At 45.0% G+C, this 19,237-nt stretch overlaps 1 protein-coding gene across 2 annotated transcripts in view; it reads right to left on the reverse strand.

Moving 5' to 3' along the window:
- Positions 1-18,797, reverse strand: part of PPFIA2 (PTPRF interacting protein alpha 2) — a 455,622-nt gene extending 436,825 nt beyond the window's left edge. The window contains exon 1 of one of the 2 annotated variants that reach the window (XM_038756973.1): positions 18,758-18,797. The gene's annotated coding sequence lies outside the window, so the exon portion shown is untranslated. Of the gene's footprint in view, positions 1-1,782; positions 1,815-18,757 lie in introns of those variants that run through there. The other variant, XM_038756972.1, reaches the window with a different exon arrangement.
- Between the last annotated feature and the right edge of the window lie 440 nt (positions 18,798-19,237).

Consider the following 19,237-nt stretch of genomic DNA (forward strand, 5'->3'; position numbering starts at 1 on the left):
GAATGTCACCGTTTATTGTTGTATGGTACTTTCCCAAGCGCTTAAGCGCTCAATAAATACGATTGATGATGATTATGCTGTGCACACAGTAAGTGCTTGATAAATTAGATTGGTTGAATGAATGAATGGGTAAAGCCCAATAACTCGAGGGCTCTGAGGTTTCAAAACCCAAAGCTGCTCTTCAGCAGCACCATCTATTTGCATTTGGCAGGTTAGCTTGTTAGCTACCATGACTGCCTGAACGTCTTCTCTAACTGAACCACTTCAGGGCAAAACACCACCAGAATTTAAACCCCAGAAAAAGGCCAGGAGGCCGTTAGAGACGGTAGCGAATTCACCTCTGCAATTTCTTCTAAAGACCTCACTCTGCTGCCCTTCGGTTAGTTCATCCTGAGCAATTCTGCAAGGAAACATCTTTGCCATTGTCTGAGTTGCAATCCTTGCCTAGTCCTCCTCCTATTTAACTCTTTTCCGACCGGGTTCCTCTCCCACCAGGGCCATCACCCTGAAGGGAAGACTTGGGCCCGTTATTCACTCCACCCCGGGCGCCCCCACTTCCTCGGACGGTGGTGATGATTCCAGCTTCCCACCCAGAAGTTGACTTGACGAATCCCACGCATCCCAAGGACCTCGAAAGCATCAAGAGGGGATGTGGGAATAGCGAGTGGGGAGATGAGGATGGAGAGTGGAAAGGTGAGGAGGGGCACGGTTTGGAGGTGGGGATGCGGGGTGGAAGGTGAGGAGGACAGGAGAGGGGAAGCAGCTACAGCCCGGGCCTGGGAGTTGGAAGGTCCTGGGTTCTCATCCCGTCTCCTCCACTGGCCGGCGGTGTGACCTTGGGCAAGTCACTTCACCTCTCTGTGCCTCACTTCCCTCCTCTGTGAAACGGGGATGGAGACTGTGAGCCCCATGACGGGCAGGGACCGTGTCCAACCCGAGTGGCTTGTCTCCACGCCGGCGCTTAGTACAGTGCCGGCCGCCTGGTCAGCGCTTACCGAATACTAGAGTGATGATTATTACTGGGGAGGGGAGAGGTGGGCAGGGGGAGAAGGTAGGGCGGGGTGGATGCCGGGTGAGGAGGGGGAAATAGGGGCTTGGAGCTGGGAAAGGGAATAGCGGGTAGGGATGGGAGGTGGATGCCAGGTGTGGAGGGGGGAAACAGGGGGATGTGGTGGGAAAGGGAACAGCGGGTAGGGATAGGAGGTGGGAGAGGGAATAGGGGGTTGGAGCGGGGAAAATAGGGGGTTGGGAGTAGGAAAGTGAATAGAGAGGGTGGGAGAGGAAATGGGGGATGGGGTGGTAGAAGAAATAGGGGGTGGGACTGGAGGTGGGAGAGGGAATAAGGGGTGGGGATGGAGGTGGGAGGGGGAATGGGGGTGGGAGAGGGAATGGGGGTGGGGGTGGGAGAGGGAATGGGGGTGGGAGAGGGAATAGGGGGTGGGGATGGGAGGGAAAAGGAGGTGGGGATGGGAAGTGGGGGAGGAAAAAGGGGATGGGGATGAAGGTGAGCGAGAATAGGGGTGAGGATGAGAGGTGGGGGAGGGAAAAGGGGGTGGGGATGAGGGTGAGAGGGAATAGGGGTGAGGCTGGGAGGTGGGGGAGGGAATAAGGGGTGGGGATGAGGGTGAGGGAATAGGAGGTGAGGATGGGAGGTGGGGATGGGAGGCGGGGGAAGGACCAGGGGGTGGTAAGAGATGAAGCGTGCCTCTCCCGCCGGGCGCCCCCGGGGGAGCGGCTGGGCGGGGGGCCCGAGCCGGGCCCGGCCGGCCGGGGAGCCCGTACCTGGTCTGGGGTCCTCGGGCGGAGCGGAGCGGGGCGGGGCGGGCTACGGCTTCGGAGGACCGGCGGGGCCGGGGGAGGGTCCGGGGGGGGGGCCCGGGGGGGGTCCGGGGGGGCCAGGAGAGGCAGCGGCGCCGCCTCCCCCGGCCTCGGCCCCGTTCAGCGGCGGCGGGCGTTGGAGCAGCGTCCGGGGGAAAATGGCCCGTTGCACATCTTGCTCGGAGGAGCCGAGCTGTCCAACGGCTCAGACCATTGTCGGGAGGAGCGGGGGGCGGGCGGGCGGAGGGAGGGAGGGAGGGAGGGAGGGGGCCCCCCGCCTCTTAAAGCCGCAGCAGGGCCCTCGGCCCGCAGGGACCACGGGGGACGCCCCCAGCCTCGGGTCGAGGCTCGGGGAAAGGGCACTCAATGACGCCCGCAGTCGCTCCTTCTCGGCCCGGCACGGCCCCCACCCACCCCGGGGGAGGGGGAGCGGGAGGGACAGGGACAGGGGAGGGGGGGATGGAGAGGGAGGGCGATGGAGAGGGGAGGGGGAGGGAGGGAGAGATGGAGAGGGGAGGGGGAGATGGAGAGGGGAGGGGGATGGAGGGGGATGGAGGGGGAGGAGGATGGAGGAGGATGGAAGGTGGAGGAGGAGGATGGAGGGTGAAGGAGGAGGAGGATGGAGGGGGAGGAGGAGGATGGAGGGGAAGGGGGATGGAGGGGAAGGGGGATGGAGGGAGTAGGGGGTGGAGGGGAAGGGGGGGTGGAGGGGAAAGGGGGTGGAGAGGGATAGAGAGGATGAGGATAGGGATAAAAATAATGATGGTATTCGTTAAGCGCTTACTATGTGTAAAGCACTGTTCTGTGCGCTGGGGGGATAACAAGGCGATCAGGTTGTCCCACGTGGAGCTCACAATCTTAATCCCCATTTTACAGACCAGGTAGCTGAGGCCCAGAGAAGCGAAGTGATTTGCCCAAGGTCACACAGCTGACAATTGGCGGAGCCGGGATTTGAACCCGTGACCTCTGACTCCCAAGCCCGGGCTCTTTCCACTGAGCCACGCTGCTTCTCTGGAGATGGAGGGGGGATGGAGAGGGAGGAGGGGGTGGAGGGAGGAAGGGGTTGGAGGAGGAGGGGGGATGGAGAGAGGGGTGGGTGGAGGGGGGTCAATCAATCAATCGTATTTATTGAGCGCTTACAAAAGGGAAAGGGATGGAGAGGGGAATGGGGTGGAGGGGGATAGAGAAGATGAGGATAGGGATGGAGGGGGAATAGAGGGGAAGGGGAAGAGGATGGAGAGGACAGGGGACGAAATGCGATGGAGGGGGAAGGGAGGGGGATAGAGAGGGGAGGGGATGGAGAGGACAGGGGACTAAAGGGGATGGAGAAGGAGGAGATGGGAAGGGGGATGGAAGGAAAGGGGTGGAGAGGGGAAGGAGACAGGGATTATCAGGAGGGAGGAGGGGGATGGAAAGGGGAGCATATCCATTCATGGGAATCATATGGAATGGAGTCCCCACGAGCCCCCTGATTGGGGTGGGGGGGGGGGTAGTGTCCCCCTCCCTCTCCCCTCTGCCAGCATCTGTCTCATGCCGAGGAGGAGAGCAGGTTGTTCTCCGACAGAAGCCGTCAATCCCCGACCCTGTCACACCCACTTTTCCCTTCCACGTGTCCCGGGAAAGCCTCCCGGGCCGGGACCGTTTTGAGGCTGGGATGCCCGGGGGTTGGGGGTCAGGGGTTAGTGAGGATTCCCCCTCCCCTCCCTCCGTGCCGGGCTTCCCCTGGAAGCTGTCGCAGTGGTTTCCACCGGCCAGCCCTCAAATCAAAAGAGATGTGGTCCAGCCCAGGGCGAAGATGCAAGCCAACTCCGGCTTAATATCATCATCATCATCATCAATCGTATTTATTGAGCGCTTACTGAGTGCAGAGCACTGTACTAAGCGCTTGGGAAGTACAAGTTGGCAACATATAGAGACAGTCCCTACCCAACAGTGGGCTCACAGTCTAAAAGGGGGAGACAGAGAACAAAACCAAACAAAATAAAATAGAATAGATATGTACAAGTAAAAGATACACTGCTTTCCAGTTTGCTCCAATCAATCGACCGCATTTAATAATAATGATGGCATTTATTAAGCGCTTTACTATGTGCAAAGCACTGTTCTAAGCGCTGGAGAGGTTACAAGGTGCTCAGGTTGTCCCACGTGGGGCTCACAGTCTTTATCCCCATTTTACAGACGAGGTCACAGGCACAGAGAAGTGAAGTGACTTGCCCCAAATCACACAGCTGACAAGTGGTGGAGCCGGGATTTGAACCGCTGACCTCCGACTCCACAACCTGTGCTCTTTCCACTGAACCACGCTGCTGGGTGCAGAGCACTGTACTAAGTCCTAGGTCCAAGGTTTATTCCATCATATTTATTGAGCGCCTACCGTGTGCAGAGCACTGGACTAAGCAGTTGAAAAGTACAATTCGGCAACAGATAAGTGACAGTCCCTACCCAACGACAGGCTCACAGTCTAGTTTAGGGTATGTCTCTCCCTCTGAGTTGTCAGCTCCTCGAGGACAGGGAGCATTTCTACCTACCCTTTGGACATTGCCTAATAATAATAATATATATAATAATAGCATTTATAAAGCACTTACTATGTGCAAAGCACTGTTCTAAGCACTGGAGAGGTTACAAGGTGATCAGGTTGTCTCACAGGGGGCTCACAGTCTTAATCCCTATTTTACAGATGAGGTAACAGACACAGAGAAGTTAAGTGACTTGCCCAAAGTCACACAGCTGACAATTGGTGGAGCCGTTATTTGAACCCCTGACCTCTGACTCCAAAGCCCGTGATCTTTCCACTGAGCCACGCTGCTTCTCATAATTATTCTCAAATAATTAGGACCGTGCTCTGTGCACCATCAGTACTACTCTAGATGCTACTGATTGATTTTGGCCAAGGCCCTTACCTTCTCTGTGCCTCAATTTCCTCACCTGTAAAATGGGGATAAAAGATCTGTTCTCCCTCCCTCTTAGGGCTGAGGGTCTACTGTGGGCCAGGGACTGTGTCTGATTATCTCACATCTACCCCGGTGCTTAGTTCACACATTGACCTATATAGTAAGTGCTTAACAAATGCCACAATTATCATTACTGATTGGACATGCTCAACCCATGTCTCTGATAAGACTAGAAAGCTTCAGATTGGACATAAAAAGAACCCAAATTGAGAAGTCAAAGTCTGCCTGACAAAGGGAAGTCACCTTCCCTTGGGTCCTCTACCAAATCAGTATTCGTTGAACATTTACAATACACAGAGCACTGCACTAAGCAGTTGAGAGAGTACACTAGAACAAATTTGATAGATGTGGCCTCTGCCCACCACGAGCTTACAGTTTAGAGGAGATGACAGACATTAATAGAAATCAATTACAGGTATGTACCTAAGTGCTGTGGGGCTGAGGGAGAGGTGAATAAAGGGGGCAAATCCAAGTGCAAGGGCCATGCAGAAGGATTTGGGAGAAGAGGAAATGAGTTCTTAGTCAGGGAAGGCCTCTTGGAGAAGATGTGCTGTTAATTCATTCATTCAATCGTATTTATTAAGCACTTACTGTGTGCAGAGCACTGTAGTGTGTGCTTGAGAAGTACAAGTCGGCAACATATAGAGATGGTCCCTAACTAACAATGGGCTCACAGTCTAGAAAGGGGAGACAGACAACCAAACAAAACTTTTAATATACTTTTAAAGTTGGGGAAAGTGATCATCTGTCGGATATGAAGAGGGAGATCGTTCCAGGCCAGAGGCAGGAGGTGGGTGAGAGATCTGCAGCAAGATAGATGAGATTGAGGTACAGTGAGAAGGTTCGCGTTAGGGAAGTGGAGTGTGAGGACTGCAATGTAGGAGGAAAACATCAAGGTAAGGTAGAAGGTAAGGAAAGATAGGAGGGGCAAGGTAATCGAGGACTTTTCAACTACTCTTTGCACCCCTGAGCTCTAAATAAGACATGGGTATTGACGACAGTGGGTTCGGGCTTAAGAGTATAGTGCACTGGACTCAGTAGGCACTCAAATGTGATTACTACTAAAAATGTCAACCTGCCCTTCACAGAGTCCAGTGATGTACATCTTCTTACTCTTTCATTCTACATCCCACAACTACCTTTTCAAAGTCAATCCCTATGCGGAACCAAATAAATACATTTCTCCTACAGAGATTACAAAGCCTACATTAAGGAAAGCGCTGTACAATGTATGTGCCTTGACTGTAAATTCCCTGTTGTGGTTAGGGATTATGCTAACGGACTCTAGATTATGCTAACTGACTCTACTGAACTGTATCTCCCAAGTACTTGAGAGAGTAAGTAATAAGGCCTTCAAAGGCACATCTCCAAGAGGCCTTCCCTAAGCTCTTTTCTTTTTCTTCCACTCCCTTCTGCATCACCATAACTTGCTCCCTTCATTTACTCATCCCCCCCCCCCCCACAGTCCCTAGTCCCACAGCACTTGTGTACATATTCATCATTTATTTACATTAATGTCTGTCTCTCCCTCTAGGATGTAAACTCACTGTGGCAGGGAATATGTCTTAGATTTATTTTATTGTACTCTCCCAAGTGCTTAGTTCAGTGCTGTGCATAGAGAAAGCGCTCAATACGATTGATAGATTGTGCTCTATACACAGTAGGCACTCAATAAATACCTCTGAGGGTGCACAATAATTCCTTCTGATACCACATCACGTGTCCAGATTAACTGATTGGAAAAAAGTGGTCCCTTATTCCTATAAAATACATGCAGTGAAAACTATGAAATAATTGAATGCATTCCTTTTCCTAATTTTGCTTATCTTTCCACTAAAAGTGGACTTTGTAAATGGGACTAAGCAGGTGAGGAAAGCATTCTATTGTTTTATTTTTTGGAAAGGGGAAGGGGAATAAGGTTGGAAGGTTTCAATAGGAGAGAAGTTGCCAAGATACCCAGCAGACCAAAACCAAGGGAAGTGGAGGGGGGTTGTCACCAACAATCTCCTCCTTGCCAAATCCAACAGCCTCTACTCCATTCTCGACCTCTCGGAGGCCTTATGATAAGAAGCAGCATGGCTTAGCGGAAAGAGCATGGGCTTGGGAGTCGGAGGTTGTGTGTTCTAATTCCACCTCTGCCACTTGTCAGTTGGGTGACTTTGGGCAAGTCACTTAACTTCTCTGTGCCTCAGCTTCATCTGTAAAATGGGGATTAAAACTGTGAGCCCCACGTGGGACAACCTGATTACCTTGTTTCTACCCCAGTGCTTAGAACAGTTCTTGGCACATAGTAAGCCCTTAATTACCATCGTTATTATTATTATTATTATTATTATTGTTGTTGTTGTTCACTCTTCACTGCCATTAGCCAGGTTCACTTAACCTCAGCCAAAACAGGACTGCTAAGCCAAGTACAAGAGATCCAGAGCAGGTCAGACAGGTAGAAGCGAGTGTGACAAGGCCAATGGAAGCACATCCTCCTCACTCCTTAGCCTCTCCCCCACCTTCCTTATTCCAGGATTAGTGAGCCAGAGATTGAGATACCTCAAGCTCTCCGTTTCCTTAGATTTATCTTATAATGTTCACAGGCAATGAGAGTTTCCTTGTTTCGGTTAGGGGCTGGGCTGCTCTTGTTTGGAAGGAGAAAAGAAAAAAGCGAGGTTTCCTCCACCAGGAAACAGAAAGGAGCTGTCCAGCTCTCTTCTGAGGGAAGAAGGGAGACTTGGAAGAGATGGGTAGTTTCCTGATGGAATGAGTTCAGTGAGTTCAACTATTCAGCGAAGCCTTCCCCGACTAACCTCTCATCCTATTTTATTCCACCTCCCTTCTCCATCACCTTCACATTTAGGTCCACACTTCTTAAGGTCTTTGATACCCCACCTTCATTCCCAGAGCACACAGGGACAAAATTAGAAGTGGTGTGCTCTTGGTGGAGATTGGACTTGTGAGCTATGTATCATTTCTAGATTTGTGTTGCAGCTCCATTTGTGTTTTCTGACTCCTTGGCATCCTTTACAAAGTAAGTATTACAGGAATAGGCTGGCATGTCATGACATCCCTTTTCTTCAGCTTACTACATTTACATTTGAAGTTTGAAATATCAACAGGAACATAGCTCCTCATCTTGTGGATAAGAAAGGACTTACAGTGGTACAAGATATTGGAATAGTGTTTTTTTTTTCCTACTGGCTGGGGCCATGATGGGGGTGGGGAACTGAATTCAATAAAACCAGCAACCCCTCCTTTCCATGCCCTAGGGTAACCAAGTTCATTAATAAGTATTTATCTATTAAGCTGCACATTTAAAAATTGAAAGTTACTGCTCTTTAAATAAGCACTGTACATTAAAAAAAAAATAAAACTACTACTTGTGGCATGTTATATCAATCAGTCAGTGGTATTTAAGTTTTCAGTGTGCAAAGCATTGTTCTAAGCCCTTGGAGAATACAATAAAGTTCACAGATGTGATCCCTGTCCACAAAGAGCTTACAATATCTGTTTTTCAAAACTGAGCTATTTATAGCCTCTTCTCTCCCACAGTAAAGTCTACTTTATTCTCTATACTTGTCTGCCAATTTTTCAAGGGTTTTTTTTTTAATTATTCCATCCAGCTTCAGGAAGACTAAGCCATTTACTGCTAAAAAATGCATTAAAACAAAATTAATTAGAAATCTAAAGTACAAGGTATACCTATCATTCAGACATACTAAGAATCGTATCATCCTGCACATTGGCTTGTTGTCTCTTACCTTCAAAGGCAATTAGCATGGACTTCACGTTGAAGTAAGTTTCACAAAAGCACTTTACTGTCAAACATTAGGACTATTAAGATGTCGTCTGATATCAGCTAGCATTTCCAAGTTAAACGTGGCTCAAAAACTTAACATTTATATTCAACAGACCACTACTCTCTCCATCTTCGAAATCCTACTAAAATAATATTTCCTCCAGGAAGCCTTCCCTGACTAACCTTTCATATCCCCGCTCTATTTTACTACCTGAATTTGGGTCCACGTCTCCTAAATCCTTTGATACTCAGCCTAACTTCATCCTCAGAGCATCTATGCACATATTTAAACTCTGTTGCTTACCCTAGCTGTAATTTATTTTAACCTCTGTTTCCCTCACTAGATTGCAAGCTCCAAGGGGCCAGCAATCATGTCTACCAACTTGACTGTAGTGTTCTCTCCCAAGTGCACAACACGGTGCTCTGCAAACAGTAAGCCCTCAATAAAAGCTGCTGATTGATTAAACATTTAGAAGATCTCTGCACACAGTGCTCTGCACACAGTAAGGGCTCAATAAATACGATTGAATGAATGAATGATTGATCCCAACAGGGGTGGCCAAGCCACCAGAGGGTGGCAAGTCACAGAGGGTGGTGTTTGGCCATCTGTGTAGCCAGCACCTGGCATTCTGAGGAGTGGAGGGAGAGGTAGAAGCAGCATGGCCCAGGTGGACAGAGCCCGTGGCCTGCGAGTCAGAAGGGCCTGGGTTCGAACCCCGCCTCTATCGTAACCATATATCAGTTCTGTAACCATTCATTCATTCATTCATCAATTCAATCGTGTTTGTTGAGGGCTTGCTGCGTGCAGAGCACTGTGCTAAGCATTTGGAAGGTACAATTCATCAACCAAGAAAGATAATCCCTACCCAGCAATGGGTTCACAGTCTAGAAGGTGGGAGACAATAAAACAAAACAAGTAGACAGGCATCAATAGCATCAGTATAAATAGACTTATAGATAATATACACGTCGTGAAAAAAATTAATTGGCCAAGTCACTTCACTGGGCCTCAGTTAGGGTGCTCAGCTAGGTCCAGTTCTCAGTGCTTAGTTCAGTGCTTGGCCCACGGTTAGAACTTCGAATTCCACAATCGTCAGAAGCAGCGTGGCTCAGTGGAAAGAGCACGGGCTTTGGGGTCAGAGGTCACGGGTTCAAATCTTAGCTCCGCCAACTGTCAGCTGTGTGACTTTAGGCAAGTCACTTCACTTCTCTGGGCCTCAGTTCCCTCATCTGTAAAATGGGGATTAAGACTGTGAGCCCCATGTGGGAGAGCTCACCTCCTCCAGGAGGCCTTCCTAGACTGAGCCCCCTCCTTCCTCTCCCCCTCCTCCCCCTCCCCAAGCCTTACCTCCTTCCCCTCCACACAGCACCTGTATATATATATATATATATATATATATTTGTACATATGTATTACTCTTTTACTTGTACATATTTATTCTATTTATTTTACTTTTTTAATGTGTTTTGTTTTGTCTGTCTCCCCGTTCTACACTGTGAGCCCGCTGTTGGGTAGGGAATGTCTCTATATGTTGCCACCATGTACTTCCCAAGTGCTTAGTACAGTGCTGTGCACACAGTAAGCGCTCAATAAATACGATTGAATGAATGAATGAAAGATCTCTTTTGAAAAGGCCATTTATCCCTACAACCCCCAAAAGTTTGTTGAGATTGGGTGAGTATATTTAGTCCTCTCCATTTCTGGAGTTGTGACAATTTCACACTAGATACATTTTGACAGTCACTTAGGTCCCACAGCTGTATCTTTCAGGTGACTTTCAGACTAAGGTATCACTGAGTACACCACAAAATGAATTTGTTGTCTACGTTTCTAGTGCTCTGAAACAGCCTCACCACCAACGAGAAAAAGAAAGCTGTGAAACAACTATTGTGGGTAGGCAACAAGGTGGCTTCTGAGACAAAGGACGATACTGCTCCTTTTACTTCATAGGGCTACCAAGCAAAGTTGGAGCAAGTTCAAGTGGCCCTGGCGAGTGGCATTCTGCTGGGAAACGAGGCTACCTGTCCATGACAAGAATTCTCCCAGCTGTCCTCTCTAGACATTCATACTTAGAAACTGGGGCTATGTTCATCTTTGCAGAGCCGGTTCATTCTTTCTTTCAACCACTAATGCAGGCAGTTTGGCAGCTACTGTAATACTACTAACACTTCTTCCTGAGCAAACAAGATAGACACAAATTTAATCTACCCAGGTCAGTGCTTGAGGCTCTTCTTGTTCCAGTATCCTGCCGTCTCTTGCCTCCCACCTGATGCCAGCAGTCCAGGCTAGCGGGCAGACTACATGTAAGAAAAGCAATCCACAGTAACTATCTCCTTCCCACTGGCCACCAAAGAAACCTTCTCAATCAATCAATGGTATTTGAATGCTTACTGTGTGCAAAGCACTTTACTAAGCCCTTGGGAGAGTACAATATATAACAGCCACATTCTCTGCCCACACTGAGCTTTCAGTCTACTCCCAACATGCCATGCAGCAGCCACGTTGCCTCCCCACGAATGGGCACTGGCTCTCTTCTCTTCCACTGAGGGGCCTCCATTTTGTTCCACCTTCCACCACCCCGGCAAGAAAAACACCGGCAGCATGAGTCACCACAAAACGTGGGGAAGACTGGGAGAATGAGCCTGGGAGTCAGAGGATCTGGATTCTAATTCCATTATCACCCCATCTCCCTTCTACCATTCCTTTCCAAACTCCTTGATTCAGTTGTCTACACCTGCTGCAGCCACTTCCTCTCCTTGACCCCCTCCAAACTGACTCCCATCCCTTCACTCCACAGAAACTGCCCTCTCAAAGATCACCAATGATCTCCATCTTGCGAAATCCAATGGCTTCTACTCGATCTTAATCTTCCTCGACCTTTCAGTGGCCTTCGATACAGTTGAAGCCAAGGTTGGAGAATCCTAGAGGAAGCAGATGTCCTTCTCTGTCACTGCCCTCTCCTGGTTCTCTTAACTCTCTTCCTGCTCATTCTCCATCTCTTTCATGGATTCCTCCTCTGCCATCCGCTCCCTTTAAACTGTGGGAGCCCCTCAGTGTTAATTTTTGGGTCCTCTTCTGTTCTTCATCTATACCCACTCCTTTAGAGAAATTACTCACTCAAGGCTTCAGCTACCAACGCTATGCAGATGATTCCTAAATATACATCTCCAGCCCTGATCTCTCTCCTCTCAAGTCTCATATTTCCTCCTGCCTTCAGGACATATCTGCTTGGATGTCCTGCTGACACCTCAAGTTTAACACACCCAAAAGAGAACTCATCATATTGCAACCCAAACTCTGTCCTCCCCCATGACTTTCCCAACACCGTAGACTAGAACACCCTTCTCCTTCTCTCACAAGCCAAAAATCCCGTTACCCTCGATTTAACTCATACATTCAATCTATCACCAAATCCTCTCAGCTCAAACTTCACAAATTTGCTAAAATCCACCCTTTCCACTCCATCCAAACGTTAATCCAAGCATTTAACCTGTCCTGCTTTTCATTCATTAAAACATATCAAGTGCATACTGCGTGCAGAGCACTCTACTAAGTGCTTAGGAAAGTACAATACAACGATACTACATGCTTGGGAAAGTACAGTACAACAATTAGCAGTGACATTCCCACTAGAATGTCTAGAATGTCCCACTAGTAGTGACATTCATTATAGAATGGGGGAGACAGACATCAACACAAAAAAATAAAATTACAGATATGTACATAAGTGCTGTGGGGCTGGGAGGGGAGAAGAGCAAAGGGAACAAGTCAGGACACTGCAGAAAGGAGTGGGAAATGAGAGGAAAAGTGGGGCTTAGCCTGGGAAGGCTTCTTGGCGGAGATGTGCCTTCAATAAGGCTTTGAAGGGGGGAGAGTAATTGTCTGTCCTTGATTACTGCAGCCTCCTTGAAGACTTCCTGCCTTCAGGAAACTGAAGAAACTGAGGAAACTGAGGCACAGAGAAGTTAAGTGGCTTGCCCAAGGTCACACAGCAGACAGGTTGTGGAGCCTGGATTAGCGCCCACGTCCTCTGACTTTCAGGCCTGTGCTCTTTCCACTAGAACTCACTGCTTCCCCTTTCCACCACTCCCCCCTTTTTTTAATAAGCAGCTTTAAGCAGCAAAGAATAAGAGGCTAAGATAGGTATCAGCAAGAGAATGCCTAAAGTCTTTCCACCCTACTGAAATTATCGTTATATTTCTTAAGCACTTACTTTGTGTCAAACAATTCTAAGCTCTGGAGTAAATACTAGCCAATCAGGTGGGACATGGTCCTTTTCCCATATGGGGCTCACAATCTAAGAGGGAGGACAGATAGTTAATTGTCATTTTACAGTTGAGGAAACTGAGGCACAAAGAAATGACCTTGCCCAAATTCACATAGCCAAACATTTGGCAGATTTTGATTAGAACCCAGGTTCTCTGAATCCCAGGCCCAGGTTCTTTATTTCTTCTAGGCTCTACTGCTTCCCAAGTCTTACCATGGGAGTTTGATATTATTTTGCAAGTAGCAAAGATTCTGGGAAAAATGCATATTTTAAAATATAAAACATTGAATGTATCGCATTTTTCTATCTCAAAGCAAATAGTAGAAGTCCCATCTGATTATCTTTTATCTAACAGCGTTTAATATGGTGCTTGGCATGGAGTGAATGCTTAAATACTACAGTTATGTCAATCAATTGAATGGAATGCCACATTCCATTTCCAATAACAAAAAACCACTGACTCAGAAAATTTGTAAAAAAATGCAAGACAACTTTTGCGGTGGTTAAAAATATATAATGTACTTCTCAGTCTCTCATACTTTAATGTTCCCTTCCTCTTCCTCTGCATTTCTCTTAAGGTTTCTCTCCTTTTAGCTCTCTCTTGTGGGCCTCCACTCTTAGCATTTCCCTCATCTCTCTGTGTATGTTCATCTACATCAGAATTTGGTGATTTTTTTGCTTGGTGGAACACTTTATTCATTTATTCCGTAATATTCATTTTATGTACTATACTAGAGTACTAAAAAAATTGAAAGACACTTCCTTTCCTCAAGGACCTTAGAACCATTATACATACAGTGGGAGCAGGTGGAAAAGTTTTGTAAAGTTTGCATTGGCCAAAATTATCCCAGTAGTCTTAATGAGGGGAGTGAAACAGTTGTTTAGCCAAAAGAGCACAGACATGGAAGTTAGAAGATGTGAAGATGTGATACTAACTCTGCCACCTGCCTGCAGTGAACTTGGGAAGTTACTTAACTTCTCTGTCTCTTCAGATTGTGAGCTCTGTGTGGGACAGATCTGATTACATCTAACTCAGTGCTTATCAAATACAACAATTATTATCATTATTATTAACAGAGTATAGGAATATGTGAGGGAGGAATGAGATGAGCAGTGGTCTCTAGTTAGCAATGTGTTGCATATTCAACAAACAATACCTGAATTCCACAGCTGCCTGAATTCCAGCAGCTTTGGGGACTGTGTTGTGCTGATATTGCTCATTTCTCCCACTACCATCTTGGAATCAACAAAGACCCACTGTAAGGGTAAAGTTACAGTGATCTAGAGTAAAACCTCTGGAAAGTTAAATCCAGTGCATGGATTACATAATAATAATAATGATGGCATTTATTAAGCGCTTACTATGTGCAAAGAGCTGTTCTAAGCGCTGGGGTAGATACAAGGTAATCAAGTTGTCCCATGTGGGGCTCACAGACTTAATCCCCATCTTCCAGATGAGGGAACTGAGGCCCAGAGAAGTTAAGTGACTTGCCCAAAGTCACACAGCTGACAAGTGGCGGAACTGGAATTTGAACCCATGACCTCTGACTCCAAAGCCCGAGCTCTTTCCACTGAGCCACGCTGCTTCTCTATTTCACCTACTTTCACCTCACCTCACCTACTTTCACCTATTTCACCTACTTTCACCTCATTTCACCTACTTCTGCTTTACCCATGCTTGAATGTTTCTCTGTACATTTCTATTTCTCTGTGGGTGTCTTTAGTTTGAATTAATTGCATTTACAGAGTGCTTACTATGTGCAGAACACTGTACTAAGCACTTGGAAGAGTATGGCAGAGTTAGTAGATACATTCCCTGTCCACAACAAAGTTAATCTAGGGATTGTGTCTTTTCTCTATTGTACTCTTCTAGATGTTTGGCATAGTACTCTGTACCTAAAAGACACTCTGACCCTATTGATTGATTAATTGCGTGTATAAGGGAAGTATCCCTTTGTATATGTTCCTGTAACTATGTCACTTGAAAGAGGTAGAAAATAATTAAAAAAAAAATAGGAGAGAACTTGGAAAAAATATTCAAGTATCTGGGTACTAAAATGTTCAGTCTTTAAATTAAACCCTTTCATTTCTAAAGACTGCAAACACATTAATTCTTCAAAAAAACTATTATCTCATTGCATTACATAATTTAAGTAGAAAATTAGCAAAGGATTTATATACTGAATTCACTTATAAGCAGAAAACATGTTTGGCCCAAAGGTCAAACCATTCTTCTAAGAAATTTAGAATTCCATTTTTTCATGTAATTAAAAATATTCATACTAATGAATGACAAATTTAATATTTTCTGGATAAAGCCATCTAGATATTTTGAGTCTCTCTGTAAGATACATTAACAGATTTTCTTGCTTTTGATGTAAGAATTCAGTTTAATCATTTCAGTGACCAATCAACATCATGTTCTTCTGTTTTTTTTGTAACTGATTTGTACTTGGCACATATTCTAATTGTTATATTAGAAGTTAACCATTAAAAGGTTAGCACTGATGAATCAATACTTTAAATCCTATTTATTTTGTCCTTTTGTAATTCCCCAAAGCTCCTAATCGAGTGCCAACAAAGAACTTAAGATACTTAGAAACTGTAATGATAATGACAGTGGTAACAAATAAGGCATCAAGTTGTGCAGACATTATCCCTACATAACTCAATCCATGCTGTCTAAATCTGATTATTTTTGTAATCAAGATTACTAGCATTTATTGAGTGCCTATATTGTATGGGGGATATTTAAAAACTTGAGAAGACAGTTTCTGCTGGTTTTACAACTTACGGGAGGAAGACAAACAGAGAAGCAACAATTAAGCACTATGGATTATATATTAGTATTTGCTCAAAAGTGAATGTTGCCCAGGAAAATGGTTCAAAGTATCTCAATGTCTCTCTCCCTTATTTCTATTCCCTTATGTCCCAATCCAGCAAAAGAAAACCCCCCAAATTTTAAGGTTTGCTCCCTTCCCTCACCTATCCTATGTTCTTACAGGGGAAATGCTTAGGCACTGCCATAGTCAGCAGAGAGAATAACCATCTTTTGGACAAAGACCTTGCAGAGAAGCAGCCTACTCGTCAAGGGAACAATTTCTCCTGGGAAGGAGATAATGAAGACTGGTTGAAAAAGCTAAAATATGTGAATGGCTAGAAACAGCGAAAGCGTCGCCTGGCCCATGAAAGTTATGAAGTACCTAGTCTCAAACAACTATGCGAATAATAATAATTATTATTATTATGCAGTTATTTGCCAATCTCTGGGATAGATACAATCCAGATATACTCCCTTTCTCAAATGGGCTCCCAGTCTAGAAAGAAGGAAGAAGAGGTATTCAATCTCCAGTTTATACATGAGATAACACACAAATTATGTGACCTGCCCAAGGACACACAGGAAGCAAGCAGCAGATTTCAGAGTAGAGGCACATGTCCATACAAGAACCTCTCTTCTAGACTGTGAGCCCACTGTTGGGTAGGGACTATATATGTTGCCAACTTGTACTTCCCAAGCGCTTAGTACAGTGTTCTGCACACAGCAAGCACTCAATAAATACGATTGATTGATTGATTGCACTGCTCTTCTGACAACTACTCTGAAGCAAATACAAGTTATGCACCAGCCCTACACAACAAAGGTTTTGATCACCAACATGGAAAACAAAGGAGTCTTTGTCTTCTGTGTCTGCCCCCAACCGTACCCCCCCGAATCTATTTTTAGATTATGAGCCCCCTGAAGGCAGAAACCATGTCTAATTCTCACCTGTGTATTTTTTCCCAATACTTAGCTCAGTGCCAGTAGTCACAAAATCCAGTATCTAAGCGGTGTACTGTGGGCACTGAGAAGCAGCGTGGCTTAGCGTAAGGAGCATGTGCTTGGGAGTCAGAGGACATGTGTTCTAATCCTGCCTCTGCCACTTGTCTGCTCAGTGACCTTGGACAAGTCATTTCATTTCTGTTACATTGGGCAAGCCACTTAACTTCTCTGTGCCTCAGTCACCTCATCTGTAAAATGGAGATTAAGACTGTGAGCCCCATGTTGGATAACCTGATTACCTTGTAGCTACCCCAGTGCTTAGAACAGTGCTTGGCACATAGTAAGTGCTTAACAAATACCATCTTTTTTTAACAACACTGTACAAATGGATAAAGAAATAGAAAAAGGAATAAGACAGACCAATGGACTTTAAGGCAGACTGCGAAACACAGTGGCATGATAACAGAATATTAAGCACAAATCCAAATTTCACGTGTGTAAAATAATAGTAGTGGTACAGATGGAATGAACAGATACACTAATTTGGGTACTGCTAGTAGTACTAATAACGGAGTTTGAGTATCTCTTGAGTGCATCACAATCTACTGAATACTTGTAAGAGTACATCAGAGGCAAGAAACTGTACCTGCCCACAAGGAGATTACAATCTAATGGGGGAGAGAGAAATGCTTATTTACAAATAACAGAAGTAGCAGGAACAAGGATCAGATAGAAATTTAAACAATATGCCAGCATAAAATATCAGGAGGCAGCTTGGCCCACAGAAAGAGCACAAGACAGTGCTCTGCACACAGTAAGCGCTTAATAAATACGATTGAAAGAATGAATGAGTCAAGAGCCTGAATTGGAGTCTCAGATCTATCATCAGTCTACTCAAGACTCTGGGTAAGTAACAACTTCTCTGGGCCTCAGTTTCCTCATCTATTAAATAGGAATAAGATCGATTGTGATCCCGTCTGGGACAGGGACTGTGACTGACCTGATTATCTCACATTTACTTCCGAGCCTAACACATAGCACCTCGTATGTAATTAATAAATGTGGTGGTATATGGGGACAGTAGGGCAGGTGTAATAGCAAAAGTGGCATAATGAGGGCAAAAGGTCACAGGAAGCAGTGGCCATGCAATGTAAGAGGAAGCAACAGGGCAGATGCAAGATCACGCATTAAATATTACCCACCGGATAACTCGGCAACTTCCATTATCTGGTTCTGTTCTAAAATACCTTCTTTTAATTCTGTTCTATAAGTGACATACTGACTTAGCATTCCAGAAAAAGAGGTGATTCATCTTTGAATTAGCCCTGTTTTGTCTGGTGAACTGAAGACATCCTCATTTTAACAGAAGAAAATATTTCAAAGAGCATTCTGCTCCTGTCTGCATTCAGCATTGCAAGATTGACAGATTGGAAGATGATTAATTTATTTCTTTTGAAGATTTTGCTCTGGAAACTCTTGAACTGAGTCCTCAACAAGAAACTGTTCATTGATTTATATTAGATCCCCAATAATATACTTTAGCAATGAAAATAAATGGTTTGCAGTTAAACATTATAGAACATTTATCCCAATCAGAAACTGTTTCAGGTTGGTCATTTAGTAAGATTGGAAGCTTTCTTTAATTACATGACCTTGAAAAACATGTAATATGATTATGAAATCCCCTGCCTGAACTAGCTTTAAGAATAGGACTAGTATTCACTCATTTTGCACTTTTGACAGGTTTCCACTGGTTGGGACCATTTCCATGCATTATAGTAAACTCAGAATTGAAATGTCCCTTTTAAAAACATTGAATAAGGAGCTTTACACCAAATTCTATACATATTTTAGGATATATATTATTTGAAAAATGAATCAAATACAATGAATTCACTCAAACTTTGTAACATTCTGTAGAATAGCAAATGCATTACCTGTGTATAAACCAAGCCATTTTATCTTAGCATTTTATAACAGTCCTGTCTTCACTGTACAGCATTCTAAACAATCGACTAAACCAAGTCAATTTCTGTACTAGATATTTTTCCCCCCAGGTATTCCTATTAAAGGCTGAAAATGTTTTTTAAGTATAAATATATTATATATAACGTACACATATACAATATATCTACATATATATATATATATATTAATTTGTACTCACATGAATTGCATCTGTCTTCCTTATGGGATACACTGTCATTTTCATTTCAAATCTAGATATCAAAAAGACCTGCTGTTTTGCCTTTTTCAACAGAATGATGCACTAACAATAGACGTGTACAATGATGAAACCATGGTTACATTATAGGGAGTAGTGCATTAGTCAGAGGTTCTGCTAATTTTTGTTGTGTCCATTTTAAACCAGTCCAATTGCTGAAAACATTAGCACATTCTCTGGTATTTAGTATGACGGTATGTGGTTTTCAAGAGTCCAAATATTCTACAAAAAAACAAGCACAAAATGTCTTAGCTAAAAGAGAAAAGCAGAACACATGGTTTTTGCTATGTAGCTCTGTTTTAGACAATGAAAATTGTTTCTCCTGCTGCTTCACTGTTTAAACACTCCAAAAGTAAAGAACTCTGCTAATCAATCGTATTTATTGAGTGCTTGCTGTGTACAAAGCCCTGTACTAAAATCTTG

This window comes from Tachyglossus aculeatus, chromosome 14 (assembly GCF_015852505.1).
Source record: "Tachyglossus aculeatus isolate mTacAcu1 chromosome 14, mTacAcu1.pri, whole genome shotgun sequence".
In the NCBI taxonomy this organism is placed as follows: domain Eukaryota; kingdom Metazoa; phylum Chordata; class Mammalia; order Monotremata; family Tachyglossidae; genus Tachyglossus; species Tachyglossus aculeatus.